Genomic DNA, 12,628 nt, shown 5'->3' with positions numbered 1-12,628 from the left:
GTTATGTTTGCAAAATGCCAATACTTGTTTTTCCTACTTTATTTTTTAATTTAATTTTATTTACCCTAACATAAAGATTAGGGTGAATAAGATTACATAGGATTCATGTAACCAATATTATTAGTTTTAGTAATTATTATTTCTGAAGTGCATTTTTCTTACTAATAATTTAATAAACATTATTGTTTATGTTGAAATCTTGGGTGAATTAATTTGTAAAATCTAGTTCATATGTGCACTCTTCAATCTAAGATCATCTTGCTTAATATTCCATATCCAAAACAAATTAATATGTATGTGAGTATGAATGTATGAATACAATTAGTATGCCGAAATGTTCATAAACCTCTGATACGTGAAGATATGCAAAAATTTTCATTTTCGATTTATGGCTCATTACAATAACTTACCCTACGAAAAGTTAAAAATGCTAAAATGTTTCACACCATTTTATGAAAATAAATGTTGCAAACAAGTTAAGTGCATCTAACTGGCTTCCAACTCCTCCTCCGCGCATTTAATAGCAATAAACTCGGAACTATTTCCATCAATAAACTTTACTCGCAAGAAAACGAAACGGTTGTGGAGGTAAATAAACGAAACTACACAATCGTATTTGGTTAACGCCTGCAAAGTTGCCAGGCAGCCAGGAGAAACTAACCAAGTCAACAATGTTGACAATTCTTGTATGTTTTCAATCGATTTACTCAAACAAACTTCAGTAACATTTCAAACAAGTTGCGGCGGTCGGAATCAGAACCTGAAACCGAAGGGTAGAGACATTTGACATACGAGCAACCCTGATTGTTCTGATAGTAAAAAACTAGTTGGGTAACAAGACCCATAAAAATCTAATAAACTAGTTGTGAGAGGTATATTGGCTTAAGGCAACTTCCCGATACGTGTGCATAATCAGCTTAATCAATCAGAATTGAGAATGAAATCAATTTTTTTTTATTAACTTCCCGTGGGCCAAAAATCGAAAATGAAATTTTTTGCATTTCTCGACGTTTTGAAGGTTTCTGAACATTTTGGCATACTTCAGAAAAAATTGATGTGTGTGTGTATGTTTTGTATGTCCGCATTTTTTCGTCCACGTTTTCGGGCGCACGGATCAACCGATTTGAATGGTTTGAAAAACATTCGATTCCTATTGATAGGGAGATGTGCTGATTAGTTTTTGGCAAAGGCAGGTTCAACCGTTATGGAGATACGGAGCAAAGAGGGCAGAAAATACAAATCGAGATTTTGAGAGAACGGAGTATCAGATTTGAATGACCTAAAAAAACTTTTTACTTGTATTGACAAAACAATTGCTTTTGAGGATAAAAAATTATTACATCTTTTTTTTATTTTCCATAAAATATTTTTGTAATTTTGGATTAAAAATTTAAAAAATCACCCAGGCTAAGCACAGTCTAAGCGCCACTCTGGTACAAATGTTTACCCAAGTGCGTTTGGACTGTTTATGTACTAGACCGCTTTTCCAATTTTGTGAAAACTATTGAAAAATGTGAAAATGCCGCCAAGCTAAGCACAGTATAAGTGAAAATGTCGCACAGAATTATTTGCAAATGTAGTTTAGACTGTGACTATACGGGAGCACTTTTTCAATTTTGTGTAAAATAGGCAACTATTTTTTTAAAATTAAGTTCGAAATGAAATGACGATTGTTAATGTTCTGGAGATAAATTGATTTATGATTTACATTTGATTTGCTCAGATATAACAAGATAGCAAAAATAATGAAAATTACAGTATTTGTAATAAAATATTTGAAAACGTATAAAATTTCTCGAATAATTCATTACGGTACTGGAAGTTCCAGCAATTTGCCTTAAGGCACGATGCCATACACCGCTAGTTACCAAATTCGTGTTTTACAAACATACTTATAATATTTGTCATTGTATACATTAAATTATTTTTTTTAACACATAATGAGAATTTTTACAGAATACTTTCTACATTTTTCTCCCACTTTAAATCCCCTGTAAATTTTCCCACAAGTATCAAGGTCAAAAGATGTATCCGTGCAGAAAACTATGAGAAAATATGGAAATTTCCTTAAGGGTTAAATCATCCCTTGTGGTTATCCGAGATAGGTAACCGTAACAACACGTGGAAAATGTGGAAACATAAACATGAACTTTTTTCTGTTCCATAACAAACAGTTCAACAGAATTCTTACCTTATCTGTGGCGAAAACTTTTATAGGAAAGAGAACGAGCGTATTATCTGATATATATATATATATATATATATATATATATATATATATTAATTGTTTAATATGAACAAAACAGCACTCAGATTTGTTTAACACAACTTTATTTTATGATTACAGACGTTTGAGACCATGGTGTGTCTCATCTTCAGTGTAATTTCAAAAACAGTTACTTATATACTACACATTCTTTAATAATTTATTTAAATTTCATTTAATTTTTGATATACAAAAAACACCAACTATTCCTTGCAATGCTTGACACAGTACTAAAGAAACATATAACACTTACAGAAATATTCTAAACAAATTTGAAGTACTTATCTAGATGGAGACAGAATGGGTATCATTATAATGTAAACAAAAGGAGTGCTATCGCATACAAAAATCGATAAAAATGAAAAAACAAATTAATTTATTGAAAAGAATAAGATAAATGAAAAAATTTATAAATTATTAATGATGTTTATATAAGTGTCATGTAAAATATTTGTGTCGGTTCTTAGATTTATGCTATTGTTAGTCCGAACTATTAACATTGATTCTGCCATGCTCCGTTTAAATAAGTCTTTCTCATGGAATAAAATTTGGGGATTGTCAAAATCAAACTTATGGTTGCTGATATTAGCATGATCCACAAGTGTACTTTTTAAAAGAGTAATGCTTATAAATTGGACTGGCTTCGAATATATACTAAGAAAAATTGGTTGTAACACAATTTCCTTTATAAGGAAGAGGAACATTTTTATTTAAAGCGATTCAAAAATGTTTGAAACTGATTGTTTTCAATCAATCAGATTTCACAATAGTACAATTTTAAAGATTAATTTAGTATTAATTGTATGATTTGAAGATTGAATTGTATAATATATCAAAGTATTTATGCTAAAAATAATTTTCTATCAATTAAATTTCACAATAGTACAATTTTGAATTCCCCGCCATTTTTTCAGATGCTAATAAATTCGGCTTCGGTGTGAAGTTATGCGTGGGTGTCATTCGTGAATCAATTATCAAATGTAAAAGTTGTAAAAATAGAATTAAATGGTGTTTTTAATGAATAAAGTGGTTATTTAGTGTTAATTGTATGATTCGAAAATTTAATTGTATAATATATCAAAGTATATATGCAAAAAAATCATTATCTAACAATTAAATTACACAATTGTACAATTTTAAATTTCCCGCCCTCTTTTCAGATGCTAACAAATTTGGCTTCGGTGTGAAGTCGTGCGTAGGTGTAATTCGTGAATTAATTGTCAAATGTAAAAGTTGTAAAAATAGAATTAAATTGTGTTTTTTAATAAATAAAATGGTTATTAAGTGTAAATTGTATGATTTGAAGATTGGATTGTATAATACATAAAGGTATTTATGCTAAAATATAAATATAATTTTTTTCTGGACTATTTGTGTACAAATTTTGGAAGTATCGAATGCGTCAGCCTTTTTAATTGTATCTTTTATAAATCTTGCCTATTGTAAGATGAAATTACATGCTTTGATTTCGCCATTTGCTGGATATAACATGTCTTATGAAATATTTCAGTAAGGTGATGTGTATTACATGTACTTAAAATTGCAACATGACCTAACCTAACTTATTATTTTTTCTTTGCTACAGTAAACGATCGGTAGGATAAAATAACAAAATTGTTTCAGTAAAGGCCTATAAATCTTATAATATGTTAAATATAAAAGTATTCTAAACCGAAATGTATAACAAACCCCAACTAACTTTGGAAGGCCGATCCACCCTTGCCTATGGTTCACCCCCTGGGGCCTCCTCTTAGAGGTCTCCCATACAAATATAACAAAAAATCATTGTTTTTCGTATTTTACTCAGCAAAAAATTTTTTTTAAACAATTTCATTCAGATGTTATTCAAACACACACAAAAAACTTTTTTACAAACAAAAAATATTAAAATTCTTCTTTGTTTCAATTTTTCCAATGCATTTTGTCTCTGCGCTTCTATGCTAGCTAGAGGCTGTTGCGGCGACGATATTATGGAGCCGTGCAAAATTTTCCAGACTTGAAACTAAAAAAGACTTCAAACAATAGTTTATGAGTCTTACATAGATAGTTTTATTTACATATCTCATGATTAAATAATTTTTTTAATAAAATAAATCGCAGATTTTTGTCATGTTGAAGTACCCAAAATGATGCAACTTTGGCATGAGGGACCTCTAAAGGGAGGTCCCAGGGGGTGAACCATGGGCATGGGTAGATCGGCCTTCCAAATTTACTGAGAGTCGGTCATACATTTGGACATTATTGAGGCGCTCTAAATGAACCGAAACAGTATTTTTTAAAATTTGATCCGATCTTTGACCCAATGCACGGGACATCAGAATTCATTTTAGAGATATGGTTTCTTCGGCAAAGTATCTTATTTTGATAGCTAGCATACGAAAATCATATGTGCCTATGTGACTTATTTTAGCCATACAAATCGACCCGCCCTGATGTATATACACACACACATATATATATATATATATATATATATATATATATATATATATAGTATATATTCCTATACCTATACCTTCGACGCCTACATCTATAAATCATCGTTGTTTTTACTTTCTCGTTTCATTTTACAAATTCATCCCGCCATATGTTTTCATCGCAAATACAAACCTTTCGGCAAACACTTTGGGGGCGGCGGCGGTCGATGGGAGGGTGCCTACACAAGGGCTCCTCCGACTGCCTGCCGAATCCTCATCAGTCACTAAGCTAACAGATGACCCTTGTTTCCACAATCCTATTACGAATGTGCCTCTCCAATTCTCTATGAAGCATTCGTCAGGCATTTTCACCACCAAACTGAAATTACGATCGCTATCAATCAACCAAGTACAAACTAATTATGTGCTTGCACAAATACTAAACAATACAATAGTAGTAAATATACACACACGTGTATAAATCTACGTGTATACTAGCTGGCCCGGCAAACTTTGCTTAGCCACGTAAAATATTTCTAGAAAAATTTTAGTAAAAAAATAACTGCTGATTGTGCATGTGTAAGTATGTAGTATATAAGTGAAAGAGACAGCTAAAACTAATTATGGATGGTTTACCCACTGCAATGCATGCCACATATATATGTTCCTGGAGCATATTGATGGTCATTGCAAGTGGTAGTTTAATTGAAACTGATTTCATTTAAGGGGGTATTCTAGTGTAGAAATTCAAAAAAATTGTTTTTTTTGTTTCATATTTTCAAAGCTTAACTATCTAAGAATATAGGTACGAGAAGGTTTTTGAAAATTTGAATTATTTTCGGAGATATAGGCATTTCATTGACCCGGTCTCCAAACTGGTTTGGCAGGGTCTAATCGGACAAATGACATTAGGAAGTCATTAGATCAATTTATGACAGTTTATCGTCAGATGAATTATTAATTCGATGTTTAGGTTCAGAAACTCAGAGCAATAATGAATCGTTGATTTGGATTTTCGCGCAGAAACATATTCATTCCCGATCTCGGATAATTGAAATAGCAACATTTATTGCGGTTTTCATATTCAATGAAGGTTTCTTTCCTATTTTAAAAATGATGACCACATTATGGTATTGCAAATTGGGGCAGAAACTCATTCATTTGCTGTAAGACGAGACAATGCCCGGATTGAACGATCTGAAATACGTACATCCAAAGCTTCAAAGGAGGCTAGAACTGCTCGATTTGAATAGAGAAATGCAGAAAATAGTTTTTTGGAAGTAGAAGAATGCATGAAGCATGAATGGCAGATTAAATAATAGAAGTATAACATATCATTTTATGACTTTGACAACAAAAAGCTTAACGCAAACATTTAAATGCGTTTTTCTCAGAACAGACTTTTTCAGCACTGTTGACACGATTTCTCGAGTTCTACTTAACCGATTCACTTGAAATGTTCAGAGAGTCTTGTTTATAGACCTATCTGTAGCCCGAACTAGCATTATCCCCAAATTCCTATATATTTTTACTATATTTAAAAGATTCGAGAAACTCACAAAAACAGTAAAAAAGACACTTTTTTTTCATACAGTCGCCTATTTGTAAAAAAATTACTCATTGCTAATACGGGCGATTGCGACATCATTGCAGATTAATAATCTCTGCATTGCTTTTATTTCGGATGGCTGGCGGGCTGAAACCATGTCAAGACTGAGGTGACAATTTTTTGAAACCCCTCACTTCATCAGTTGCCAGTTTCTTCACTTTTCAACTTTTTAAAAAAAATTTATATTGTATTTTAATAATGTTAATAAACAAGTGGTAAAAAATAGATAGTAAAAACATTCGTTGCTTTCTTTTACGACACTTTAAAAATGACCTAAAGTTCATTGCTCTACACTAGAATACCCCCTTAAATTGAATTGGCAAATTTTGGAAACTTTTGAAATAGTATCATTATCAAATACCATACTTTACCTGTTTTTTAGATAATGCTAGTGGACCTTCTTACTTTTCATTTATCCATTACCTTCCCTGTATCTCATGAATGTATCTATCATAGTGAAACTAGAACCCGGATTGTAATTCTTCTCTTACAAATAGATCGAAATGCGAAAACACGGTGGTATAGCGCAATACTCTCTCTCCGAGTATAAAACAAAACGAAAAGTAGGTTTGAAAAACAAAAATGAAAATAAAACACGAAATAGATGAATTGGAAAGATATCAATTTTCTGCTCACTGATTGCATTGTATGGCGCATCCGTGGCTCATTAGAAATGTAAACTAGTGCTGTTCTTGTTGGCATTGTTTCTATTGGCAATGTCGATTTGTAAACAACAACTATTTAGTAGATAAAGTTTATTTAGTAAATAAAGTTTACTGAAATTGAACATTGTTAACTTCCCGTAGGGTGAGTTATTGTAATCGTCCAAAAATCGAAATTGTAAATTTTTGCATTTCTCGACGTTTTGAAGGTTTCTGAACATTTTGGCATAACTCAGAAAAAATGGATGTGTGTGTATGTATGTCTAGATACAATTTTCCGGTCACGTTTTCGGGCGCACGGATCAATCAATTCGGATGGTTAAAAAAACATTCGATTCCTATTGATAGGTAGATGTGCTGATTAGTTTTTGACAAAGGCAGGTCCAGCCGTTACGGAGATACGGAGCAAAGAGTGCAGATAATACAAATCGAGTTTTTGAGAGAATTGAGTATCGGATTTGAATGATCTAAAAAACGTTCAATTTGTAATGATTGGGAGAAGAGGTGATTAGTTTTTAGCAAAGGCAGGTCCAACCGTTTTGGAGGTACCGAGCTAAATGTGCAAAAAACAGTTTTTAAGAGACCTAAGAATCCGATTTGAATGATTCAAAAAACTATCTGTTTGTGTTGACAAAATAATTGCTATTGGAAAAAAATCCTTTTTTTCTTTTTTTCTTTTTTTTGTGTATCGAAAATAATTCAGATTTTAATTTTAATTCTGGCTAAAGTTCTAAAGTTTACTTATGTATTTTAAATAAATGATTTTAACCTTGTAATTCAGTTTATAGAATTCTTATAAATATTAGACAATGTTACAATATTTATAACAATCTATTCGAAAACATTTAATATTCCTCGAACATTTTGTTACGGTACGGGAAGTTCCAGCAATTTGCCTTAAGGCACGATGCCATACACCACTAGTGTAAATTTGGTCTCACTAGATTTTGAATGTTTTGGAACGTACAAATAGGAAATCGGAATTTCTGGCAAAAACATAAAGTTTAAAATTTTAATTATTCTTTTGCAGCAAATGCCAATATCATGCAAAATTTCACCCACAGATTACGTAATGCACTTTTATATTTATCTCTATCTTTTATACAGATGTTTTATCGCAAAGAGTGATGAAATTTTTACAACTCTTTTCCCTCGGGAACTGTCGGCATGAGATTTCTTCCCGTACTCGAAATGTTCTACAAAACATATAAAAACTATATTTGCTTACGCTGCATATACATGGACGGTTACCTTCGACGTCGCCGAGGTTCAGGTTCAGGTTGAGGTTCTTTTATTGTAATTCTAGTACCCGGAGCAGTAAAAGCTGTGTGTGAAATTAAAGTCCCAAGTTATTTCATTTAAAACGAATGGACAACGAGGAAAATGAAAAAGAAAAACGGGGCAGCGTTTGAAATTCTTTGTGCGATTTGCAATTTGTACGGTACACGGTTACAGTTTTTTACGGGCAAATAATTCTAATGGTAAAGGAAAATTGTTGTTGGGCAATAACTATACAAAGAAAAGTCATATTGGTTAGTTTTTAGATTTTCATTGCCTATTTCACCACAGTGCTCAAGAACACACAAATACATTATTAACTTCCCGTAGGGCAAGTTATAATAATCACAAAAAAATCGAAAATGAAATTTTTTATATATTTTTGTTTCAAAGGTTTCTGAACATTTTGTCATACCTTAGAAAAAATTGATGTATGTGTGTGTGTGCGGATACAAATTTTCGTCGACGATTTCGGGAACAGGGATGAACCGATTTCAATAATTTAACTAGTGGCGTGGGTGGCATCGTGCCTTAAGGCAAATTGCTGGAACTTCCCGTACCGTAACGAAATGTTCGAGGAATACTGAATGTTTTCAAATAGATTATTATAAATATTGTAACATTGTCTAATATTTATCAGAATTATATAAACTGAATTGCAAAGTTGAAATTATTTATAAAGTATATTAGAACTATAGTCAGAATTAAAAATAAAATATGAATTACTTTCGATTAACAAAAAATTAAAAAAAAAAGTTGCAACAATTTTTTTTCCAAAATCAATTATTTTGTTAAGACAAGCAGAAAGTTCTTTGAATCAATTAAATCGGATGCTTAGTTCTTTCAAAAACTGCCATTTTTTGTACATTTAGCTCCGTATCTTTGAAATGGCTGGACCTGCCTTTGCGAAAAACTAATAACCACTTCTCCCAATCATTACTAATTGAATGTTTTTAGATCATTCGAATCGGATGCTCCGTTCTCTCAAAAACTCGATTTCCATTTTCTGCACTCTTTGCTCTTTATCTCCGTAACTGCCGGACCTGCCTTTTCTAAAAACTAACCAGCACATCTCCTTATCAATAGGAATCGAATGTTTTTTGAACCATTCAAATCGGTTGATCCGTACGCCCGAAAACGTGGACGAAAAATTGTATCCATACATACATACACACACACACATCCATTTTTTCCGAGGTATGCCAAAATGTTCAGAAACCTTCAAAACGTCGAGAAACATAAAAATTTTCAATTCCGATTTTCGGCCTATTACAATAACTTACCCTACGAGAAGTTAAAAAACATTCGATTCGTATTGATAAAGAGACGTGCTTATTAGTTTTTGGTAGACGCAGGACTAGTTTTTCGCAGAGACAGGTCTAGTTTTTGTTATTTTTTCACTAAAACAAATATTAAGGATCAAAATATACCTTAAAATTAAGACCGTATTTGCAAGTTCAGGAGTTCCACTTGTTTTCTTCCCGTCTTGGTGGTCATGTACTTTAGGTCTAACGAAGGTTTGAACTACTTGTCCTTAATGAATATTAAATGATGATCCAAACCCTTCGGTCAATTACCTCGAAACCCTTAATTATTCTCGTTTATAAAATTTAGAGTTTTGAGTAATATGAAATTAATTTTGCTTGTTAGTTTTATGAAAAATCGTCCTAAGTACCATCTTAGAAATTTTTATATTTTGTTTAGAAATAACTTGAATTATGGATAATATTTGTGAAATCAAATTGAGTCAATTTATAATATGCAGAACAATTAGTTTGATATCACATATTATTTCACTATAATAATAAAGTAATAACTATATAATTACACGATTTTGCGCAAAAATTCGTGAAAAGTTTTAGACAGTGAAAACTTCATCATTACTAATTAAAAGTTTACCAAACTATTTTAAAATATGAAATTAAATTTAAATGAAATATCTCCGGCACAATTTTAATAATGAATATAGACTAATAAAGTGTATATAACTTTCGTGTGCTTATTTGCACAATTTTTTGGCTACATTAAAAATTGAGTACGAGGTAGAGTTGGATTTGATTTTGGTAAGGTATTTGAGAAATTAAATTAGTATCTTCATATTTTTTTTTAATTTTACCTCTAGATTATTTGATTTTTTTTTGCAATTTTAACGCTTACAAGAGTCTTGCTGTTTCCATCTGTTGGCGCATTTTTCCAGGCAGTGATATAGAATTTATATTTCAAATTAACTATATATTTCTTTATCATTATATATATAAATTTACTCTACCCCTACCCCTTCGGCTTAGTCTCGATACCGAAAAAGTTATCAGTTTTCCTTAGAGGGTATTAGTTATGTCCCAGCAAATCGATAATCGCACAGAGTCCATTTATTTACTTAATACCACTGTCAAACGCATTTTATTTCTAACAAATGACAAAAATAATAGGTAGGTATACAGGAAACATTTTTTAAATAAAGAATTCCTTCAAGCTGAAAAGGGTAACTCAGGCGATTGATTTGATCCCTCAAAAAGCTCTGCATTGCGCCCAATTATGCCTCGGTAGCTTTTCTCATTATAGTAATAATATATATATATATATATATATATATATATATATATATATATGTATATATCCATAACTAAATTATGTTTCTACAAGATTTCTTTAGACTTTTCCAGATTCTTCGTGCACCGTTGACTATTGAAATCATTTAAAAGTCGCTTCATAATTTTGTTTCACAAATAACTGCAAGATGGATGTTAGTCAAATTTAATTTTTAACGCAATTTTCTCAAATTAAATATGTAATATTATTACAGACTGTTAATTCATACTTTTTTACATATATTATAAATTTTTGCCGATGTAGCATCAGTCTTAATCGTTACACTTCATGTCGTGGAATTATGTGTTTTTTTATTTCGAGGAATTAAAAGTATTATCAAAATTAAAAACATTGTGAAATATTTTTTAGAATTTTACATACATACATTGTGAAAAATCTAAAGTTTATTTTTATTATTATATATATTTTTTTTGAATCAATCTCATTATAAATTACATTTTTAGAACGAATCCTCAAATATTTTAACAAATTGTGTAAATTTACTTAATTCAAACAGAATTCTAAGACCTCGTGTTATCTATTGTTGTTATTTCATTACAACTTGAGAGGAACAAGCAGTTTGGAAATTTAACAAAGTTACGAAAACATTCTTCATCTTATTGTTTGCTTCAGTTAATTGTGTATCTTGTTTGATTTGAAAAATAATTGAAACATTGTAAAGGATAAGATAAAAGACCCATGGGCGAGGTGAAACTGTGAAGGGATTTAAGGGAATTTTGAATAAGATTAAAACAAATATTGGTAAAGAGGTTATTTAAGACATTTTCTGGTATCTGGGAATAATATATAGAAAGTTGACCATACTAATTAGTTAAAAAAGATATAAAAACCAGACATGATCGTCCTTTATAATAGGGTATATCAGTTTTGTGAAGTCAGACAGAATGCCACTATACCATAATTTTAATAATTTTAATATAACGTTCTAATTTATTTCATGGCCCAATTGTAATTCAAATTCCATTATATCAAAAGCAGTTCGCATTTTCGTGTAATTCATTAATAATTTATTACACGTTTAATTCAAGGCTGATTGTGATGAATGCTCGAATTTCCATATCAATTTTATTAATGTCAAACGAATGAGATATGATTTATGAATGATGTATTATGTATGATTTTTATTCAAATCATTCATAGAGAATTCGATTATATCTAACAGAATCAGATTTCCAATTATGCCAAAGTTATTTCACCTATTAATTTTATTTAGTCATTTATAAATTAATAGTAGTCAATGTGTTATGTAATTTATGTTTAATATGTATGTAGGTATGCCTTGTATATTCACAATGCTGTGGATAAAAACTATAAACAAATTTAGTTAGTATTATATTTGTTCGAATTTTTCGAGAAATTTGAAACCCATTTCATTTTTTTCAAAAGTTTGGTTTTCGTATCAGTTTATCAAATACTTTGAAGTCAAAAAGTTTATTGAACATTTTCCAAATTCACTTCTAAACTCCAAATAATTTAAGAGTAGACTAAACTAGATAAAATTCTTATAACTTGCCGTAAGAATTTTATTTTTATAAAGTCATGACGATTATCAGTTTTTGTATTTCTCTAGCTAAAGCCAACTGGTGTTGCCACATCACTCCCCTTTCAGTATTGACTTCGGGAAAATAAAATCACGTTGGGGTCACAGATGTATAAATTTATTGATTTAAAATAGATTGTGATACAAAAGTATAAAATTCTATTAAAATCGTATCTGATTTTTTAAGTCAAAATGTCAAAACAATGCTGGTCGTCTCTGGTAACTCGTGTTGCCACATAACTCCCA

At 30.7% G+C, this 12,628-nt stretch overlaps 1 protein-coding gene across 1 annotated transcript in view; it reads left to right on the top strand.

The window, feature by feature from the left end:
• Window positions 1-3,485: 3,485 nt before the first annotated feature.
• Window positions 3,486-12,628, top strand: part of LOC113363574 (zwei Ig domain protein zig-8-like) — a 160,631-nt gene continuing 151,488 nt past the window's right edge. The window contains exon 1 of the mRNA XM_026606066.1: window positions 3,486-3,595. The gene's annotated coding sequence lies outside the window, so the exon portion shown is untranslated. The remainder of the gene's footprint in view (window positions 3,596-12,628) is intronic.

Source organism: Ctenocephalides felis, unplaced genomic scaffold (assembly GCF_003426905.1).
Source record: "Ctenocephalides felis isolate EL2017-DRISC unplaced genomic scaffold, ASM342690v1 CF-g0.4_SCAFFOLD_00845, whole genome shotgun sequence".
Lineage (NCBI taxonomy): Eukaryota > Metazoa > Arthropoda > Insecta > Siphonaptera > Pulicidae > Ctenocephalides > Ctenocephalides felis.
This window is presented reverse-complemented; position numbering and strand designations above follow the sequence as displayed.